Source organism: Pristis pectinata, chromosome 9 (assembly GCF_009764475.1).
Source record: "Pristis pectinata isolate sPriPec2 chromosome 9, sPriPec2.1.pri, whole genome shotgun sequence".
In the NCBI taxonomy this organism is placed as follows: domain Eukaryota; kingdom Metazoa; phylum Chordata; class Chondrichthyes; order Rhinopristiformes; family Pristidae; genus Pristis; species Pristis pectinata.
Window position 1 is genome coordinate 90,389,151 of NC_067413.1, and position 23,906 is coordinate 90,413,056.

The following is a 23,906-nucleotide window of genomic DNA, read 5'->3' on the forward strand; positions in this document are numbered from 1 at the left end:
TATATCAAAGAGATACATTTCCTAAAATACTGTAATCAAGTGAATTTATATTATCTGCGATAATATAAACGTACTTGAGGTTGAGAGATTACAATAATCATAATGTAACAGCTGCTGAAAGGAAGCCCTTCACTTTTTCTCTATGTTATAAGCTGCACCCCACAAATGCACACATATCCCAGGGTTCAATCCACCGATGATCTTCTGAGGCACAATTCCTGGTGACTCACCAGTTCCATTTCCTGACTGCAGTTCCCTCATGACCGAGAGCTCTTTTAGGATAAAACCCTAATAGTTATTATCAGCTGCAAATTGCAGTTCCCATTTAACTTCAGACAAACATTTATATTCTCCCCTCCCTTCACTTTAGCTTGATTTAGCCCCACCCACACCAATCTTCTTAGTATCTGTGTTAGCTTTGATATAATTTTATAATGTTACATTTTTCCAATATGAATTACATTCCAGGTGGTAAAACACACAATTTCAGTTGTTACAATAATTGTAATGAGGTTTGTACTTCAAACACACCTTCTCCTCCTACCGAGAGAAACAAAGGACTGCAGATGCTGGAATCTAGATGAAAAACAGGATGATGCTGGAGGAACTCAGCAGGTCAGGAAGTGTCCATGGAGAAAAATGCTTTTCTTCACGGATGCTGCCTGGCCTGCTGAGTTCCTCCAGCATCACCGTGTTTTCTTCTCTACTTCACCCTTTTTAATGAATTGTTGCCTTTATATCATTTGCTATTGATATCCTGATATACTCCTGCTATCGATGTTGATGAAATATCATTGTGTAAATAAGCCAGCCCTTGTGACATAACGGGGTTTCAACTGAAGTAATTCTTTATTTACACAGCTGAAGTGCTCCTCTACTCTGTTTAACTCAACAGCTTTTTCACTTAGCATTTTCAAATGCTTTGTGGATAAAGTCCAAATATTTGGAGTGCTAGTTGTTATTGTCTTGGGAATTCCATTGTTTTTGTGGATGGTCATAAACCACAGCAGCTCAGAGAAGAAACAAGATGGTTAATGACAGCCAATACATTTCTCTCTCTGCCCGTCTCTTTCTTCTGACAGCTTGTGCATATACAGAGCCTTTGGTTCTCCTGTGGTGTGCTGAAATATTAAACATTCTTCAATTTCTGGGTATGTGAGCCGCAAATTGCCTTTAATGCACAGCATCTGGGCCCATAAACTGTAGGTTATCGCTGCAGACATATCTACATTAAGAATATGTAAGGAGATATAGAGCTTTGTCCTGCAAAAAATAATTAAAAATTCGATACTTTACTTGTGCATCAACAGTGTGTCCATTCCATCAGCATAATAGTTGCATAAGTGGAGATAAATAGCCTGAATTGTTTTATTAGAATTAGTTTATTATTACTGTCACTTGTACTGAGGTACCAAGGTACAGTGAAAAACTTGTGTTGCATATCATTCATGCAGATCAATTCATTACACAGTGCATTGAGGTAGTACAAGGTAAAACAATACAGAATGCAGAGTGAAGTGTCATAGCTACAGAGAAAGTGCAGGTAGACAATAAGGTATAAGGTCATAATGAGGTAGATAGTGAGGTCAAGAGTCCATCTTATCGTACTAGGGAACTGTCTAATAGTCTTGTAACAGCAGGATGGAAGCTGTCCTTGAGCCTGGTGGTAGGGGCTTTCAGGTTTTTGTATCTTCTGCCTGATGGGAGAGGGGAGAAGAAAGAATGTCCCGGGTGGGTGGGGTCTTTGATTATGCTGGCTGCTTTACCGAGCATAATCAAAGACTCCACCCACCCGGGACTTGCATATAATTTCAATGTGTACATCTATATGTTTGACAGATATATTGCCTGCACCTGCATCCAAGGGACAGAAAATCTCAAGGCAACTTGAACGGAGTACAAACCAATCTTCCATTCTCTGTACTGCAGGTACCCAAAAACTTACAATGCTATGTTAAAATCATAGCTGATGACAAAGGGATGTAGTAAATCACATGGCGTGGAAGGAGGTTATAAGTTGATCTGTATGGACAGAAGTGATTGAGTTGCAGGTGTTGCTTTCAATATAAATGTGACATATTTGTGAAAATAGTAGTTGAATATGGATTTAGTATGGACAAGGTAGAGGCTCAGTGGATTATGTTGATAAGCAGAAATTAATGGAGATATCTATTGCAGACCACCAAATAAGACATTCAGTGCTGCAATCAGATTGGAGTCATATATTACAGTGTGAGTACAAACATCATTGAGGATATTTGTTTAGTAGTTAATGAGGAGTAGAATAGTGGGATCAGGGACAAAGAAATTTACTTCCGAGAAATGGTCATGAATTTATTTTTGACACAAATATTAAAGGAGAAGTCTTTTGATCTAGTTTTGCGGATCAAACCTAGGGCAATTAAGCAGAGGAAGATCAGGGAATATCTTGCAAACCATGTCAACAACGTAATTGAATTTTGCTTCAGTCTCAGCACATTAGCTTAAAGTACAGACTATTAATTTTAAGAAGGTGAGCTGTTATAGAATACAGAAAAATACCACCTGGCAGAAATAGTTCGAGGAGAGAAGACGACAGAGTTGGTGCAGTTTTAAATGTATAATATAGTCATTAAATCTGCATATGAAGTGGATCAGACTGTGCTGTTTCTGTATCAGTATTTTGAGTCACCCCACCTGCCTGCATTCACCTGTGTGCAGTGTTTGGAGGTGACGTCTCAGTTTGACGGTGACACCTCAGTGGCAAATAGAATTCAGCATAGTGCTAAGGACCTTCCTCCAGTTCCCTGAACACACTTTTAGGAGAACAAACCTGAGGGTGAGGCTTGGTCTCCTGTCAAAGCAGTCACTGAATTTAATTTTTATATGTCTCTGATAATCTGAAGCATTTGAAAAGTATTGAAATTCAAGTAAAGTTTTCTTTTAGTAAAGGAAAAGGCTAATTTAAAACACTTAAGAGCACATAGAAATAAGTAACAATCTTAAGCAAAATTAAAATAATGTAAAACATGGTTCGCTTCCTCAGTGCCTCGAGTCCGCAGGCCCAGAATCACCTTTGAAGCCAATATGGTCTCAGATCCTATACTACGCTGGAGATTTCCAGCAGGGCTCAGCTCCACCACTGTCCTCCACCTGGGCCAGCTGCCACCCGGTAAGGTTCAGATTTCCTTATTTGGTTTCACATGCACTGAAAAGCAAAACCTCATCAACATTTCATCAGCTAAAAGCTGGTTGTTCCCATCCCAAGCACACCACATTGAGAAAACTGATGGAGCTAGTTGATCTGGACATCTCCAAAGATTGTTTTGAAATAAAATAAAGAACTTGCATTTATTTAGCATCATTCACATTCCACAGATATAATAGAAGTCATTTTGGGTTGTCCTTATGCAAGCAAACATGGTAATAATTGGCATAGAAAAATCAGATGTATGATTAATGATTATAAACCTGCTTTTAATATTAATTAAGAAAAAAATGATAGCTGGAAGATTGGAAGAACTCAATTGTTCATCTTCAAATCACACCTCTTATGTTTGCCTCAGAGATTTGAAGCGCTCTCGGTCGACCTGGTCATCTGATGGATGAAACCTACAAAGTGCAGACCAAATTAAATGCTTAAGTTTTCAGACATTGCTTCAAAAATCAAATAAGTAGGTCAAAGGTAATTGAAGGATTGATAACTGCTAGGTGATATATCATACCTATTGCAAAAATTCTATACAGAATAGAAACAAGAGAATGGTTTAAATCTTCAGGGTATTTTGTTGAACATGTGGCGTCATTTGATTCCATCTTGACCCCAATACATTAGCAGAGACCATAGATAGAATAGAGAATCACTGAATGATGCATCCTTGCAGAGGACCATTCAACCATTTATGCCCATGCCAGCTCATCGCTCTGTGCTTTTTTTTTAAAAAGGCTATATCTAATACTTCTTAAAAAGTTGCTTGTGATTCTTGTTCCACTACACACTGTGTCATAGGTGATAAATTGATCAAGCACAAGAAATGGTTAGTTGGATCTCCCACAGAGAAGCATTCAGAGCTTTATTATTTTAACATTGTATATCAATGATGAACTTAGTGACGATCAAAAAGAAGTCAGGATTTGCAAATAGATGTAAGGGAATAGAGGACAGAGGCTGAAAAGAACCAGCAACACATTGTTCAGTTAATGAAGCATTTGGTCAGTTCAGTTTGGGAAGTTAGGATAAGAAATAGCAAAATTAAACCCAGTCTCAGCAAATGGAAGGTCATGGAAATGCAATAAGTATTGACACCTGGAATCTTTGTGGGCCCAGCAAAGGAAGATCAGTGGAGAAACACAGTAAAGAGCTGAAATGGCTGGCATGTATGCTGATTCTCTCTGGGCTGGATCAACCTCCCATTGACATTACATCAGGAGATCAGAAGAATCTCCAGGACCCAGGCTGTGTCAACCTACACAGAAGGAGAAAATAATTTTGGGATACAGGAGGATAGATCATTAAAAGTGAAGACACATAGCGCAGCGGCAGGGAAAGGAGCAAATAGGACCTACGTATGTGGAGTCACAGGATCTAAGGCTGAAGACATACAGAGATGGGAAATAAAAATAGAAAAATACTGGGAATAATCAGTAGGCCAGGCAGCATCTGTGAAGAGAGAAAAACAGAGGTGATGTTTAGGTTGCTGGCCTTTATCAGAATTCATCAGCTCCCATGCGAATCTTAAGGCTCGTTATCTGAAACTGTTGAATTCAATATTGAGTCCTAGGATTATTATATGTCAAGTCAGAAGATGAAATACTGTTCCTTGAAGTTCTGCTGCTTTCTGTTGGAATGGGAGTGAGAAGTAAAGTGACAGGTAGCTGGAATTATGCAAAAAAAGGTGTTCTGCAAAGCAGCCACCCAATCTGCATTTGGTTTGTCCAGTGCAGGAGAGACCACACTGAGAGCACCAAATGCAACAGGCTAAACTGGAAAAGCAACATGTGAACACCTTGTGAATATACAGGTGGGGTTTGTCCCCATCAAAAGTACTGTGTGAGGCTCTGGTGATTTTAAGGACATAATACTACTGAAGGTAAAAGCTAAAGGGCATTTATGTCTCCATCTTATCTGAGATCAGGGAAATGAACTGCAAAGAAGAAATATGTAAGCTGAGTTTATTAGGATGAAGAAAAAGGCAAGTAGGATAACCTGCTGAAATACCCTTAAAATAACAAGTGGAGCACTGAGAAACGGTTTATTGCAGGCCATTGAATTACAACCAGAGTTCATGGGATTACATTCCAAAGAGGGAAGGTGAATGGATAGATCAGATATAATTATTCCGACAGAGTGAGTGGTGAATATTTGGCTAAAGTGCTCAAGCAAGTCATCAAGGTTGATAGCATCAGTAATCTTAATAGGGAATTGGGCAAGCTATTAGCAATAAAATCAATTCAAGGAGAGAAGTAGTGAACCAAATACATTCTGTTTTTGAACTCAAAACAGAAAAAGCAGCTTAATAGTTACTATTCTTTTACATCAGTGTAATAGCTAGCTAGCTCTGGGTGATTGCGAGGTTAAAGGGCTCAAGCTTGTTTACTCAGAACAGAAAGCTTTGGGGAGATACCTTCAAGTATTCAACAGACTAAGGATATGTGTAAATTGAAACTGATTCATCTCTACAAGAGATTCATAGGACAGAACTAGGAGACAAGGACTCAAAAATTGGAAGAGGAAAGTTCAAATACAGAAGGAAAGGACAGAAAGGTGTGTATAGATTGAATGTCTTTCAGATCCCTTTTAGGAGATCCCACAGGGTACTACAGCCAATGATATAGCTTTCAACAGGCCAGGCAGCATCCGTGGAGAAAAGCAGGCAGTCAGTGTTACGGATCTAACACTCTCCTCCGCCTGGCTGAACTTGTCTTCACCCTTAACAACTTCACTTTCAATTCCTCTCACTTTCTACAGACCAAGGGCATAGCTATGGACCCCAGCATGGGCCCCAGCTATACCTGCCTCTTCGTTCGCTATGTTGAACAGTCTCTGTTCCAAGCCTACTCCAGCCCCATTCTTCAACTCTTTCTCCACTATATCGACGACTCTATTGGTGCCACCTCTTGTACCTGTGTGGAACTTGACAGTTTCATAAATTTTGCCACTAATTTTCACACTGCTCACCAGTTCGCTTGGACTATCTCTGATACCTCTCTTTCCTTCCTCAATCTTTCCATCTCCATCTCAGGAGATTCATTATTCACAGACATCTTCCACAAACCCACTGATGCCCACTGCTACCTCAATTACAGCTCCTCTCACCCTCTCTTGCAAGGATGCTATTCCTTTTTTCTCAATTTCTCAGCCTCTGCCGCATCTGCTCCCATGATGAGGCTTTCCACTCCATGATATCCAAGATGTCCAACTTATTTTCTAACTGGGGCTTCCCCCCATATGTGGTTGTCAGAGCTCACACCCATATCCCTGCCATTTCCCGCATCTCTGCTCTCACCCCCACCCCTCCCAGACCCAACAGGAATAGGGTCCCCCTTGTCCTCACATTTCATCCCACCAGCCAACGTATCCAACACACCATTCTCCGCCTGCCCCTACACCACCTCCATCACTTTCATCTAGGGACTCAAACAGTCCTTTCAAGTGAGACAGAGATTCACCTGCACCTCCCTTAATATCATCTACTGCATTCGGTGCTCCAAGTGTGGCCTCCTCTACATTGGAGAGACCAAACACAGGCTAGGTGACCGTTTCGCAGAACACCTGCGCTCTGTCCATAACCGCAACCTGCATCTCCCTGTTGCCAGTCACTTCAACTCCCCCTCCCACACTATCACAGATTTGTTAGTCCTCGGCCTCCTCCACTGCCAGGAGAAGTCCAAGTGCAAACTGGAGGAACAGCACCTCAGTTTCTGTCTTGGAACCTTGTAGCCTAACAGCATGAACGTTGAATTCTCCCACTTTAAGTAATCCCCACACCCCTTCCCCACATCCCCCCCCACCATGCTTCTTCTCTTCTTCCCTTTCCTAGCCTCTCCTTTTCTACCATTTTTTTTCCTTTCTCTCCTTATTTTTGACCCATCCCCCGGTGGATCTGCTCTCCCTTCCTCCCCCGCACCTGCCTATCACTGTCTCGTACCTAGATATCCCTGTCACCACCTCGTGCCCACCCTGCCTCCCCTCTTTTGTCCACCTATCACTGCTCTGCTTTTCCCTCCTAAATAATGGGCTTCCGTTTTTCCTATCTTCAGTCTCGAAGAAGGGTCCTGACCCAAAACATTGACCGCCTGCTTTTTTCCTAGGATGCTGCCTGGCCTGCTGATTTCCTCCAGCATCATCGTGTTTTTCATCTAGATTCCAGCATCTGCAGTCCTTTTTTCCTCTAGCTTTCAACAGTTCCACCTTTACACTGCGTCATAGGTGATAAATTGATCAAGCACAAGAAATGGTTAGTTGGATCTCCCACAGAAAAGCATTCAGAGCTTTTGCAAGAAGGAAGAGCACAGAAAACATGCAACTGTTCACTAAAAGCTTGTAGAGAGATGGTTTGAAAACAAAGCAGACAGGGATAGGGGGTGACTGAAGAAAACAAGGGAAGTGACATGTTGCTCAGCCTCTGCCCCCAGGATGCATTTACTTTGCCTGCATGCTCCATCCCTGTTGATCTGCTTCTGTCCCCTCTGGCTGCTCAGCTTGCTAGCCATCTCCACCGCAGGCTTGCCAACAATCCACAGGAATCCCCTGGCTCGCCCCAACATCTTAAAAAGAACTGCCCATGGCATCATCACGTGGAGACCAGGATGAGCATCGTGGAGACATCGGCTAAAGACGCAAAACGGGACAACCACCCATCATCTGTCTGGCCCTTGGGACCCACTCAATACCAGTTCCGGGTCCTCAGGACACTTACGATGTCAGCCTTTGGCTCATGTGATGCTGGGCCTCAAATCACGAACTTGGGACCAGGAATCAGATTGACCCCAAGACCAGCAACTCAACGGTACCTTTGATGAGAGATCCAGAGATGAGATACCCAAGGACCAGAAACACAGAGACCAGGATTGAACCTGGTCTGATCAATTGGGCCCACACAGATCCAGGTTCACATCCAGCTCTTGACAAAGATTTATCGCATTAGTGGACATAGGTCTGTCACTATAAAATGGGTACAGTGCTGGTGGGGACCGATCTGGTAAAGTAGAAAGGAGCACTGAAGACGTGGCAAGATTAAGGGCAAGGGGGCAGTGCATGAAGTAGCAAAGATGCAGAGAGTAAGCCCAAGAAGGGGCAACTGAGTGGCAACAAGAAGACATTAGAGTGGCAGTGAGTGGAACAGCAAGAGCAATGGCATTTATATCCAAACATGATGGATACATTCCCCTGGTCATGGACAGTTAAGGTAAAACATTTTTCATGCTATGGGCTCACAGGACAAGATTTACAAGTCCACATCACTCAATATTGAATTTCACAACTTCCACAACTTCTGTTTGTACTCGTCATCCATTTGTGATATTAGCTCAGCTTGTCGTTTTTCTTTTATTTCCTTTATTTCTTCTGGGAGTGGAGGACCTGTCTAGCCTGACATGCAAGGTATACCTTTCTGCCCCGCCTTTCATGATCCCTACATTCTTTTGCCCATGTTCTCACTTTTAAATGGCTTCCATTCTCCCATTGACCAGGTAACCTTGTTTACAGCTGATTCCCACGGTCAGCCTGGCTTTACACAATCAGAGACATCCCATCTCCCTGACTCTCCCTAAAAATGACCTTCCCTTCTCTCCTTCCCAGTTCTGGTGAAGGAGCTTCAAGCTGAACTGTTAAATCTTCTTAAAGATGCAGCCTGACCTGCTGAATATTTCCAGCATTTTCTGTTTTTACGTCACAGAAGAAGAGTTGTGGTCTTGGGTGATCAGATGTGATCATTTTGAATGGTGAGGCAGGCTTAAAGGACCTGGTGGCCAACTCCTGCTTCTATTTTCCAGTGTTATGTTCTTTTGTCCCATTACCAATCTGTTAGCTCACTTTCTCAGATGTTCAGACTACCTTCATTCTCTGACATTGTTTTATTTACTATTCCTAAGGGCAGGCACGGTAGTGTAGCGGTTTGCGTAATGCCATTACAGTGCCAGCAACCCGGGTTCAATTCTGGCCATTGTCTGTAAGGAGTTTGTACGTTCTCCCTGTGTCTGCGTGGGTTTCCTCTGGGTGCTCTGGTTTCCTCCCACGTTCCAAAGACGTACAGGTTAGGAAGTTGTGGGCATGCTATGTTGGCACCGGAAGCATGGTGACACTTGCGGGCTGCCCCCAGAACACTCTACGCAAAAGATGCATTTCACTGTGTGTTTCGAAGTACATGTGACTAATAAAGAAATCTTGTCTTGTCTTGTTGTTACTTCTTAATCTAAAGATCATGTGCTATCCTGACCAATTTGTTGTTGTCAAAGGTCTCTTCTTCTGTAGTTCCTTGTATATTCAACTTCTGGAATCAATTTCTTATCACATAATTATCCAAATTGTTTCGATATTTCTCTTAATTGCAGTTATTTGGTCAACATGGGTACTTCTGACGAGTCGTCTAATATAAATAATACATTTTTTAGCATTGCACACTGCAGACTTGTACTACATAACCAATAGCTCACTTCTGTATATCATTCTTGTTCATTGTTCTTCATGGTCTCAACTTCTCTCACTTATAATCGCTCTGATACTTAGTCTACCCCAATGGTTCATTCTTTTTAAGCTACTTGTACACTGCTGCTAATAAGTTATGGCTGATCTTTTACTTCAGTACCACTTTCCTGCACTCATCCCATATTCTTTGATTATCTTAATATACAAAAATCTACCTCATAAAATAATCTAATAGAATTCTGGACTTTTTTTTTATCTCAAGGATAGGACACAAAGCCGAAAGCTGAGTTGCAATTTTGCAAATCCTGCTTGTCCCACACTTGGAGCATTGGGAACAGTTCTCCACACTACTCTTAACCAAAGGCATGTTGGTCCTGGTGGTAGACTGCTGTAAATATTGGTATTTGGACTGCAAGGTTTAAACTACTTGCAGAAATTGCATATTGGGGTGTATTTCCTGGTTAAAGGGGTGATTTGATTTAAATTTTCAAAATATTAAGGAGAACTGAAAGTTAGATGGATTTCTGTTTATTGTGGTGTCTTGGACAAGAAGTCAAAGTTGGGAGACACTTCTATACTTCTGTAAATTGCAACTGAGGCTAAGTCAATTGTTAACTTTAAGTCTGCAATGATTAACTACTTTCATTAATCAAAGATATTAAAGGATATGTAGACAAGACAGGTAGGTTTATGAAGTTAGTTCAAGATTGCCCTGATTTCAGTGAATGCTTTGGGTAGTATTGCAAAATCTTTTCAGAAGATATGATTGTAAGTTTAAATACTTGGAGGTTTTTTTTTTCTTCTCCAGATGTTTTCAGTAACTCCTGTAACTATGTGACATGAAAAAAAATTATGTTTGACTTGGAACTGAACATAATTCCATTGAATGGTAGAAAAAGCTTGAGGGGCTTTTTGGCCTTTTCTTGTTCCAAAGTCCCAGTAAAAGGACAAGCTCCTGCATTCAAGTTTCCTCATGAGTTCTCCCTCAGACAATGAAGTGTTGTGGTTTATATTAATTCTATTTCCTGCACTAGATTGCTGCAGGCACAAGAGAGACAATGCTGCGGGATAGCACTGCAGTTATTCAAGAGAAAGTTAAAAATTTAGAGTATTTTCCCTGATGTACCCAGTAACCTGTTAAACTGTAAATCTGTGAACTGAAACATTCATGATGTATTTTTAAACAGAAAGGGGAATCATGCTGCAGAGATCCATCTCGGAACCTGTGAGAGGAGAGGAAGGATAAAGGCTGACGGATAAAATACTGACAGAAAAGAAGTCATCGTCTCTTGTGCAGAAGTTGGGAGAGAAAATCAAAAGAGGTCAACAAAGTATTAAATGTATGTAGGGCAATATTTCAAATGAATGATCCCAATTGATGAGCTCAGTGCCAAAGCTGCCTTTCAACTTCTCACAAAACAAATAAAAAATCTTCCTATAAAACATTTTCCCTGAACCAAAATACATGGAAGTTACAATATGTTCTTCACAGTCTTCATTCATCAGATATACTTCATCTCATGTTAATGTGAGGGAATGACTGCCCTTCATCAACAGTGAAGTATTGTCCGCTGTCACAGTCCAATTTTCAAACAAGCTGTGTTACCTTTCGATGTCAGTATTATCTGTAACGTGATCTTTCTCCTGTGCCTGAGCAATTAGTGAAATGTAAAATGCCATAGGAAGATTTCAATCAAGTTAATGCAAACTGCCAATCCCTAATTGCCCTCTGAACTGGCCAACAAGCAATTCAATTTAAGGGCAATTAGGGATTGCCAATAAATGCTGGCAGAACCAGCAAAGCCTTCAATCCATGAATATAGAGGGAGTAGGAAAGTACTTAAAAAGGAAATTAGGAAACCAAATGGAAGTCATGGCAGAACAGATTAAGGAGAGTCGTAAATCCTTCTATAAGTATACAGTATTAGGAGCAAGAGGGTTGCTAGGGAAAGAGGGTAATCTATGTGTGGAACCAGGGGATGTGGGTGAGGTCCTATATGAATATTTCTTGTCTGTACTCACCAAGAAGAAGATGAAAGATAGTGAGTTCAGGAAAGGAGATGTTGATAATCTGTACTGTGCAGGTATCAAGAAAGTGAAAGTGTTGGATATCTTGGAACAGATAAGGGTGGATAAATCCCCAGGGCCTGATGAGATCTCTCTGAGAATGCTATAGGAAACAAGGGAGGAGATAGATGGGTCCTACCGGAGAGTTTTCATCTTTGTTAGGCACAGGGGATGTACCAGAGGACTGCAAGATAGCTAATGTTGTTCTTTTATTTAAGAAGGGTAACAGAAATAAGATAGGTAACTACAGGCTGATGAGCCTTATGTCAGTGAAGTTTAATTTACTGGAAAAAATTCCAAAGGGCAGGATTTATGATCATTTAGAAAGGCAGGGACTGATTAGGGATAGTCAGCAATGCTTTGTGAGCGGGAAGTCGTATCTCATTAATTTAAGTGAATTTTTTGAGGACTAAGGAGATTGATTAAGGCAGGTTGGTAGACATTGTCTATATGGACTTTAGTAAAGTACTTGACAAGGTCCCACATGGTAGGCTGGTCCAGAAGGTAAAAGCACACAGAATCCACAGCAAGCTGGCTAATTGGATCCAAAATAGGCTTGGAGATAGAGACAGAGTAGTGGTGGAAGGATGCTTTTCTGATTGGAAGTCAGTGACCAGCGATGTACCACAGAGATTGGTGCTGGCACCTTTGCTGTTTGTGATATATATGTGAGTGCAGGTGGAATGTAGGCACAGTAGTGTAGTGGTTAGCATAACGCTATTACAGTGCCAGCAACCCGGGTTCAATTCCAGCCGCTGTCTGTAAGGAGTTTGTACGTTCTCCCCGTGTCTGTGTGGGTTTCCTCTGGGTGCTCCGGTTTCCTCCCATGTTCCAAAGTAGTACGGGTTAGGAAGTTATGGGCGTGCTATGTTGGCGCCAGAAGCATGGCAACACTTGCGGGCTGCCCCCAGAACATTCTACGCAAAGGTGCATTTCACTGTGTGTTTCGATGTACATGTGACTAATAAAGATATCTTATCTTATAATAAGTGTGCAGATGACCCGAAAAATGGTGCTCTTGTGGATAGTGAGAAAGGTCGTCTAAGATTATAGCAGGACATAGATCAGTTGAAAAGATGGGCAGAGCATTGGTAGATGGAATACCGACAAGTGTGAGGTGTTATATTTTGGGAAGTCACCTCATATACAGCAAATGGTAGGACACAAAGGAATGTTGATGAACAAAAAGGCTGAGGTGTCCATGTTCCTGAAAGTGGCAATGCATATAAAGGTGGTGAAGAAGGCACATTGGCTTGCTTGCATTCATAGGTCGGGCCATAGAATATGAGAATTGGGACATTTTGTCACAACTTCATAAAACACTGGTTAGGCTGCACTTGGAAGATTGTGTCCATTTCTGGTCTCTAAACTAGAGGAAGTGAGTGGTTGTGCTGGAGGGAGTGCAGTGGAGGTTCACCAGGATGTTGCCTGGATTGAAGGACTTTAGTTATGGGGAGAGATTGGATAGGTTGGGTTTGTTTTCCCTGAAGAGAAGAAGGTTGAGGGGTGACCTGATAGAAGTGTGTAAGATTATGAGAGGCATTGATAGGGTAGATAGACAAAATATTTTTTCCCCCATAGTAGAGGTAACAAAAACAAGCAGGCATAATTTCAAAGTGATAGGTAGGAGCTTTAAAGGGAATCTTAGGACATTGATAAGTTGGAAAGTTGGGCAGAGCATTGGTAGATGGAATTAAATACTGACAAGTGTGAGGTGTTATATTTTAGGAAGGATCAACATTCTCAACTGCATTTTTGAAGCAATAAAAGTACTTCAGTATGGGAGATCAGTCAATGGAATTGCCATGGTCAAAGCAATGGGAAAAACTTACAAAGCCTGAGGAACCCACACGATTTTGACTTGGTGTAGGTTACACATAAGATCTGTACTGCTCCCTCATTAACAAGACTGTAGTGTAGACAGCAGACACCCTAATATACTGAAGCAATTCTGGAAAACTGAATGAAAGAAGTGGAAATGAAAACAGAGATTGTCCATGCCCAGTGGTGCGAGAATCCATCCATGTCAATCGTGACATCAACAGGTTTGAGGTGAGAGGAAGGAGTTTTAAAGTGTTCAGGGGAAAGTTTTTTCTTCCCCACACAGAGTAGTTGACATCTTGAATGTGCTGCCAGAGGTGGTGGTGGAATCAAATGTAATTACTATGTTTAAGAGCCATGTAGATAGGCACTTAGACAGCAAGACATGGAAGAGTATAATCCTAATGTGGGCAAATATGATTAGTGTAGTTGGGCAAAAAGGTCAGCATGGACATAATGGGCCAAAGGGCCTTTTTCCATGCTGTACAACTGTATGACTGTGGATAAAGGAAATGAAGACAGGAAATAGAAGTTATAGGATGTCTGGGATCGGTGATGTGGTCAATCAGGTTCAATATGTCATTAATAATCATAAATACCTAAAATAAGTTAGTTTTCAAATTTAAAAGAATGAACCTCAAAGAAGTAAGGGAATAACAAAATCATTTAAGTTGGAGTAGATTGCTTAATAAGATGAGTGGAAGATAAGTAAAACAACTCTGAAGGAAGTATTTTGAATTTTCAGGCTAAATGGATTCTGACTAACTGAACAGTCAAACTAAACAACCAGATTCTTAAATTAACAAAAACAAAGCTAAAAAAAAACATGAAGCAACAACTATGACATGCAAAAGAAAATGTAAAAATGCTTTAACAGAATGAGCACTGGGGAAAGTACCACCAGGGAAAAGATTGGCAATAGAGACTAAGGGCTTAGCTGAGCTGGAAAATAAAGCTTTCATCGTCACAGTAACAAGAGGTAGCAAGAGAAGAAGCAAAAAAAAATGTAACTCTCAAACAGTCTCAGATCTGAGGATGAATATAAATCAATCAATATTCTGATGAACATAAGGAACATATCTGAGTCAAATATAGAACCAAAAACCATGACCAATGTAGAGTTTCATAGAACAGTACAGCACAATACAGGCCCTTTGGCCCACAATGACCTTTAAACCTCGCCTAAGGTTTAGAAGCTCAGAAGGAGATCACTTAGTCTGTTGCATCTGCACTGTGTCCTCCAGAGACTACCTATGCTTTTTATTCATGCTCCTCCATCTCAAGTCCTTTTCTAAATTGTGGAATCAGCCACCTTATCTTTACAGGCAGAGCATTCTGGATCCCAACAATTCTGAGTAAAAAAAAATTCTCCTTGATCCACCTCTATTTCTTTGGCTGTATAAGTAAGGTGGAAATAAAGTGGATGGTGAAAAGGCTGCAAAATTGAAAAAAAAACTTAAATATAGATTGTACATTTGGCACCCACAAGAGATCCCGATTTTTGAACAATTACACCAAAGTTGAACTCTTTATTTAAGCTTCTGTCTCATCAATATGCATGGCAATGCAGTGTGTGATAAGTAATCAGGTGCCCCTGGACCTCTTGGGTACATGTTCATTAGAACATAGAACATTACAGCACAGTACAGGCCCTTCAGCCCACAATGTTGTGCTGACATTTTATCCTGTTCCAAGATCTATCTAACCCTTCCCTCCCACATAGCCCCCATTTATCCAACATTCATTTGCCTATCTCAGAGTCTTTTAAATGCCCCTAACGTATCTGCCCCCACAACCTCTGCAGACAGTTGTATTCCACGCGCCCACCACTCTGTGTAAAAAAATTTCCCCCTGACATCCCCCTTATATCTTCCTCAAATCACCTTAAAATTATGTCCCCTCATGTTAGCCATTGTCACCCTTGGAAAAATTCTCTGAGCGTCCACTCGATCTATGCCTCTTATCATCTTGTACACCTCTATCACATCACCTCTCGTTGTTTAGATAGTGCAAGTTACTGTTGCCAGCATTTTCCAAGTATTTCAAATATAACGATTGGGAATGAGAATTGTGCATGTGGGCAAGTATGGATTTATGAGATGAGTTAGTTGGTTGTTGATTCAAGTTTCAATCTAGAGGGTCAACCCTAAAAATCTGGGCTGATGCACTAGTACTTAAATGTTGAAGTAAACTGTCATAAAAGACAATAATGCAAAGTAAAGAAAAATAAATCAATAACTTATATAATGCCAGATCCCAAAATATCCCACTGCACTTCAAAGAACCTGTGTAAGCATAGCAGCCATTCTGTACTACCAATGTCCTGTGAATAGTTATGAGATAAGTAAATTGCTTTTTGAGCCATTTGCTGAGCAAAGGGTTTTGGCCTTGACATCAGAAGAATTGCCAGTGAATATTTAATTAGTAAATAAGGGATCTTTGAGTTCATTTAATTTCAGTGCAAAGTAAAAACAGGAGCCGATTCTGCTCCAAGGTGGTGAGTAACTGAAATGAAGGATGTAGTCAGTCTAATCTGTGGGTAGAACATTACCTTCTTGTTTGGAAAGTTTTGGATTTAATTCCCATGTAAGACGATTGCATTTAAAGATCTCAGTTGGCAATCCAGTGCAGTTTTGGAATTGTTACCATGACAGAAGTCTTTTAAATGAGGTGTTAAACCAAATTTTATCTCTCAGATTAACATTTGCGACCCCACAGTGCTATTAGTCACCTTCACATTGCTTGTTGAGGGGTTTACTGCCAAAAGGTAAACTAAATGACAACAACGACCATAATACATAAGGAACTTGAGCGACTGAGTTATGGAGAGAGGTTGAGCAGGCTGGGACTTTATTCATTGGAGCATAGGAGAATGTTGGATGATATTATAGAAGTGTATAAAATCAAGAGGGGCAGAGATCGGATGAACGCACACAGTCTTTTTTCCAGGGTTGGGGAATCAAGAACTAGAGGACATAGGTATATAGGGTGAGAGGGGATAGGTTTAATAGGAACCTGAGGGGCAGCTTTTTGAATGAGACAGTGGTCCATATACGGAATGAGCTGCCAGAGGAAGTGGTTGAGGCAGGTACATTAACAGCATTTGAAAGACACTTGGAAGGTACATGGATAGGAAAGGTTTAGAAGGATATGGGCCAAACACAGGCGAATGTGACTAGCTTAGATGGGAATCTTGGTTGGCAGGGAGCAAAGGGCCTGCTTCCATGCTATATGACTCTATCACATAAAGCTGAAAAGTATTTAGGAAGTTCTTCAGGTTGTGAAAGGCATTAAATAAATTTGCTGGCCTTTTTGTCAGTTGAGTTTCCCACACGAAATATCACAGCAGTGCAGTGTTAAATTAAGTGCACAAAAATCCAATGGACCTCTGGGGTATAGTTTTGTTTGGGCAGTGCACATTACATTTTAATTTCCTGCAAAATACTGGCAACAGTAAAGACTGATAAAGAGAACTTTACCAGTCTTTACAAGCATGGGCTCATAGAATTCTCACTGTAGGATTTTTCAGTTTTAATTGATAAAATACAGAAAACAAACCATACCTGGAGGTCTACTTGGAAAAAATGCTTTCATTTTCCACCAGTAAAACTCTATGACAGCCATAAATTATTACATTGCAGAATTTATATTTCCATTCTGTTTTCAGAAACCCAGACATGGCTTTCAAATGCTCAAACAGCCAATGGCCAATCCTATTTGTTCACATTATGTTAATCACTGGTGTGTTGATGCTGATCTGGTGGGAAACTTTGAATAATGTAATATGCCTTTAAACATGCACATATTATTATTGCTAATTTCAATTTACTCATGCTTTAGGAAACCAATTGTGAATATGTCTCTTGATTTGTTTAAATAATTAATAATACCCAATTTTACCAACATTAGCAAGATATGAAATTGATCATAAAAATTCATGTCTGATTGATACTAAAATTTTTCAGGCAGGTAATGTGCCTGCCAACATCAAGGATATGTGAAATTGGTGATAAGCATGGAGAGAATTCTTCTATAGTGCATGATCCACAACCTAACGCCCCACATCCAACCAGCATGGTCATGACCTCCAACTCACTTGGTATTGGTTTATTATTGTCACATGTACTGAGATACAGTGAAAAGCTTTTGTTTGCATGCCATCCAGTCAGATCATGACATACATAATTATATTGAAGTAGAAAAAAGAAACAGAATGCAGAATATGGTGTTACAGTTACAGAGAAAGTGCAGTGCTGGTAAACAAATAAAGTGCAAGGACCACGATGAGGTAGATTGCAAGATCAAGAGTTCATCTCGAGCAAATGAGAGGTCCAATCAAGAGTCTGATAACTGTGGGATAGAAGCTACCCTTGAATCTGGTGGTACATGTTCTCAGCCTTCTGTATCTTTTGCCCGACAGGAGAGGGGAAGAGAGAATGACTGAGGTGGGAGTGGTCTTTGACTATGTTGGCTGCTTTCCTGTGGTAGTGGGAAGCGTAGACAGAGTTAATAGAGGGGAGGCTGGTTTGTGTGACGGGCTGGGCTGCATTCACAACTTTCATCAATTCCTTGCATGCTTGGGCAGAGCAGCTGCCATACCAAGCTGTCATGCATCTGGATAGGATGCTTTGTAAAGTGCATCTGTAAAAAATTGTAAGTCGTTGGAGACATGCTGAATTTCGTTTGCCTTCTGAGGAAGTGGAGGCATTGGTTTGCTTTCATGGCCATAGCACCCATGTGGCTGGACCAGGACAAATTGTAGGTGGTATTTACATCTGGGAACTTGAAGCCCTCAACCATTTCCATCTCAGCACCATTGATACAGACAGGGGCGTGTACTCCACTCTACTTCCTGAAGTCAATGACCAGCTCCTCTGTTTTGCTGAGATTGATGTTGTTGCCTTGAAACTAGGCTCTCTATTTCCTTCCTGTACACTTTTTCAATGTTGTTTGAAATCCAGTCCACTATTGTGGTGTCATCTGCAAACTTGTAAATGGAATTAGAGCAGAACAGCAAGCCCCTCACTCATTGAACCAGTCCACACACTTGAACACCAATCACCTATTTCTGACCACCAATCATCAGTCACAACTGAAAGCCAACTGATTGACTCACTGTGACCAAAATCACAGGCCCCCCTGATCATTGACCCCATCTCTTCCTGACCTCTGATTGGAGGTCTCATTGATCCAACTCACCCTGACCTCTGGCTCACCTACCCACCTCTCCATGATCTCTGAGTGCAGGACCCAACACACCAGTTATACACTCTTCTTCCACATTAGGAGTGCATGACTCCAAGTGACCAAGCAAACCCACCCTCCCCCCAATGCCTACTGCCTCACCCATCTGTGGATGGCACATGACTTTTGACCTATAGCATGCTTCTAAGCTCAACCTGTTGCCACACCTGCAATCTTTCTCCCCTGAAACCACCCAGACTCAGCTCTGATTCCCGAGAGGAGGAGGACCTGATTTTAAATGCATGCTCTGCACTGGTCCAGCACCCAATGTACAAGTTCTTCTTCTATCAGGCTGATTCTGTAGCGTACGTAGCTTGGGTACTGCAGAATTAGCCGATGTGTGCTCATGAACAGCACAGCCCTTAATACGTACTGGAGGTTCTAGACAATTTTCAAGACCATTATCTGATCATTATTCCTTTGCTGTTTATGGGACTTTGCTGCAATCAAATACTGTTGCATTTCTTGTATCAGGGCTGCACTTCAAAAGTACTTCATTGGCTATAATGTCCCTTTTGATGCCATGTTAAAATGAGGGACTTCCTTCTCTTTTGCATGAACATAAAAGATTTGTTTTGAAGAATGATAAGGGAGTTCTCTCCAGAATCCTGAGCATTATTTATCCCTCCAATAACATTAATACAGACAGGAGATCTGGACAGTATCACAATGCTCTTTGGGAGAGATTATGTACAATTCCTGCATTACAATGGCAATTTCCCTCCAAAGCACTGCATTGGCTTGTGAAGCATGTTAGGACTTCCTGAGGTTAGGAAAGGTGGAATTTTTGTTTCATTGTGTTGCAGGCTTCTAGATTTGGGGCAGAAAACTAATGGTGCCCAGGCTGAAGCAACTTAGTAGTTAAAATTTCCCAGGATCGTGCTTGGGAGATTTCATTGCGTTGCAACAAAGGGAAAAAAAAACAATTTTCTCCTCAAGTGCTGAGTCCTTCTAGCATTTCATTTTTATATTATGTTGTAAGTCCATCATAAGGGTAATGATTTTTCAAGTACTTGATATGAAATCAAGCTTACTTGGAACTTGTATTGTATAATTTCCTTGAAAAGAGAATGGCAAGTCAATGCATTGAGAAAGATCAGGGTGTATTGAAAGGAAAATCTCTCTATAAAGATTGCTTCTGCAAAATGCTTCTGCAAAATGCCGCTTGTATAGATGGAACAGTCCAGATGGCATCAATCCCAATCAATTAAAGCTCACAGATAAATGGTGATATTGAAATGCTGTCCTTGGAGACTGATTAACAAAGACTGCACCTATCAAAAATTATGGTCTTTTATAAACACCATTTCAATTTTAATATGCAGAAAACAAATGTGTCTGCAGGCAACTGTAAAAAATGTTCAGATACAACAATTAACATTGTTTGGGTCTGAGCCATATCAAATCGAAGTGAGAATGAATCAAAATGTCTTTATTCATGTATGTGAGAAGTAAAATGTTATATATTGATCTGTTGTAGCATTATTGCAAAGGTGAGATTATTGGATAGATAGGGAGAATGTGCACATTTCAAAAAAAGAACCATTGACAAAAATTCTGAAAATGGGCAATGAATTATACAGTAAAAGCTCGTTTATCATGCGCTTCACTAACTGGTACACTGAGGGAGGGTCCTGACCAATATCAATACAGTGTGGAGAGAATAGCCAGACCGATATCAAGAGAGCACTCAGGCTCTGCCCTGGTCAACAGCTGGACAGTACTCAGGTGTGCCTGGGCTGGTAGAGCTATTACAGGAAGGAAGGTTTGGTAGAATGAACCTACATATTTGATTAACTGGAACCTGTCAAATCCAGTATGTGCCAAATAACTGAGCTTTAGTTGTATTTAACCTGTACTTTCAAACTGCTCTTCAAATATAGAATTTTCAGAAACAAAGATGGTTGTAGATGTTGAAGGTTAATTATGCCAGCCCCAAAACACCTTCAGCTGTTTCATCAATAGCCTTCCTTTTATCATAATTTCGGATGTGGAGCTGTTTGCTAATGACAGCACTATGCTCAATTCCATTTGTACCCCCTGTAAATGAAGTAGCCCATACCCGAATGCAGCAAGATCTGGAGAGCATTTAGGAATGAACTAATAAGTGACAAGAAACGTTCGTCCCTCAAAACTGCCAGGCAATGACCATCTTGAATAAGAGACTGTTGGTTGTTCAATATGTCGAGGTTGCAGTGTTTACCATCTACAAAGTGCATTGCAATTACTGATCCAAGCTACTCTGACAGAGGCACCCAAAGCCACGAGCTTTACCAATAAGAGGAACAAAGGTAGCAAGCACAAGGGAACACCTTCATCTCAATGTTCCCCTCCCAAGTAGTACATCATCCTCATTTGGTAGTTTTTTGATTATTGCTAGGTCCTCCAACCCAACTGTACCAGAAGGACTGATTAGATTCAAGGAGGTGATTTACCACCACCTTCACAAGGGCAATTAGGAGTAATCAATGAATGCTGGCCTTCCCAATGAGATCAGATCCTGTAAAATGATATTATCTGAGTATATTCAAGACAGGTTGATAGATCTTTAGATATTAAAGGAATCAAGGGATTAGCACAGGAAAGTGGTGCTGAGGTAAAAGATTAGTCATGATTTTATTGCATGCAGAGCAGGCACACAGGACAAAATTCTGCTTTTATTCCTGATGTACTTCTGACATCCATGGAGCCAGATTTTGGAAGCATAGCAACATATGTAGCTGCTACAATAATTAGTGCATACAACTGAGGATGAACCTCCATCTCCTGTGAGTATCTGTGCTTTACACTTTCACAACAAAATATGCATTGCAAAATTAGTGTGTGTAAAGTAAATTCTAGGAGGCAAGTTGAGATTATCATAGGATATATTTTTCCAGTATCCTGCTCTGAATAAAGCTTAACTTTGATATGGCAACATTATGGAGATGTGATTTACTCTCTATTCATCAGATGAGTTCCTGCAGAAGGTACAGGAGTTCTACGTCCAGGCTGTAAGTGTGTACATTGTTTACTTGCTGCTGGGAGGGAAATAATAGTATTGGCAAGAAAGCCGATGCTCATGCTGCGGCTTCTAATGTTTGCTTGAAACATCACCAATTGTGGCTTGGAAAAATAAAAATATCAATTTATCACTAAAAGACAAACCTTTGTCCAAAAGTGATGAAGGAAATGATAATAATTTATGGAATGGAATGTTTTTTTTTTCTGATCCACTGTCAATATAGCTTTTCGTATAATAGTCCTGCAGTGCCCTTAGGTATCTGATCTCTCGGTGTCACAAGGAAGACTTCAGGATATCAAACAGAACCAGTGCTAAGGATCAGCCACAGGAACACTTAGCAAAAGTCAACTTCAAATTCAATTGAGATATTGCTGTTTGCTGCCTGTCTTCAATTATATTGGAGGAGCAACTCAGGTCTAAAGATGGTCTCACCGAGAGTACTTATTATAAAAGGTTTCACATACCCGTGCTGATCTGTTCCACTGGCCTTGAGCAACATTTCACAAGGTGTTTTTGCAAAGCCACCTGAATGTTTATAATTGTCTCCTGAGATTTCAATACAAGAGAAAGAATTAAGATTTGTGTGGTACCTTTTCACATTCTTTGGATGTTCAAAAGTCCTTCCGAACCAATGAAGTGCTTCTGAAGTGGAGTAGGGAAATATTGCAGTAAACCTACACACGACAACACCCCGCATACAACCAAGAAATAAATGAATGGATATTCTGTTTTCCAGATAATGGCTGGCAGATGAAAGTTGGCAGACCACCATCTCCATTCATCTTCAAACAATATAACAGATCCCTTATGGCCACTTGAGGCCAAATAACATTTCAGTTTAATTTCTCATCTCATAGACAGCGGGGTTAAATTGAACAGCCTTCTGAAAAAGGGTGCAGGGGTCACAGTGCTTGATTAACTGCATCCTGGGCATTGATTGTAATCTGGGCACCATGCCAAATTTTGCTGCATGCTCATTATAATGATTCCTTCGCATAGCCAGCACTGAGTGTTTGGTTCATTAGATGCATGCATCAACAGAAAGCCAAGTATAGTCACTTAAAGAAAGCTCAGACCTCTTAAAGATGAGACTCACTGTGATTGGAATGGGCACTAAGAGCCACTCTGAGTGAATCTGATCTGGGGAGGGGTTAAAAACAGATGACCACAGGAAGCAGTGCAACCAGATTTCTGGATACTTCATTCATTCATAGGACGTGGGTGTCACTGACAACACCAGTACAAATTCTCCATCCTCAATTGTCCTTGGGCTCAGGAGACAGTTAAGCGTCAACCATACTGGTGGGTTTGAAGTCAACATACGAGTCAGAGCAGGCAAAGTTCCTTGTGTGTAAACCAATCAAGTTTTCACTAAAATCAAGGAGTTAGAGTTACAATAAGTAAGACTTTTTTTTTAAAAAGTTCCAGATTTATCGAATTACTTGAATTTAAATTTCCTAACCACCACGGCAAGAATCAAACTCATACCTCTTGATTAACGGCCAGATCACCAGCTGTTAGTCCACAAATATCACTACCACGCCGCTGGAGGGATGAGGAAGGAGAGATAGAAAGGGGAAAAATATCAGAGGAACTGGAAGCGATGATGGAAGGTATGTATGTACGAAATTGAATCTATTTCTGCAGCTGTATGTGAAGCAGTGGAATCAACTGGTTGCTGACGTCGAAGGCCAAAAATTTAGACCAAGGATTTCAAATGCAGTGCTGGAAGAAGACACTGAATTCACACATCAAGGTTTGTGAGTACTTTTTCCAAATGGCATATCCTATCAAGACCAGAGTGGCCTCAGGAACTGCTAAAAGCACCACATCCCCATCACTCACCTACCAATAGTCTCCATCAACCAGAACTCATACCTAACATTCATACACATCAACTTACCTTCCCAAACGTAGCACATTATACTACAAATCATCAGTTCACTCTTCATTCACACTGCCACTATCAAATGATATTAATGACATCAACCAAACAGATTAAATGGCTTTTTCTGACTCACCACTTTTTCTTATAGGAGAGGCAGCATGCAACTGAATGGAAGTGGGAACCTATCAGAGGGACAGGGTGCACTGGTATTTCCTACCTCCCCATGAAAGAGACAATGCTGGCCATTATTTGAAGGA

At 40.8% G+C, this 23,906-nt stretch overlaps 1 pseudogene; it reads left to right on the forward strand.

The window, feature by feature from the left end:
- The window catches only part of LOC127574029 (40S ribosomal protein S7-like), a 62,300-nt pseudogene that overhangs the window by 16,709 nt on the left and 21,685 nt on the right, over window positions 1–23,906 (forward strand).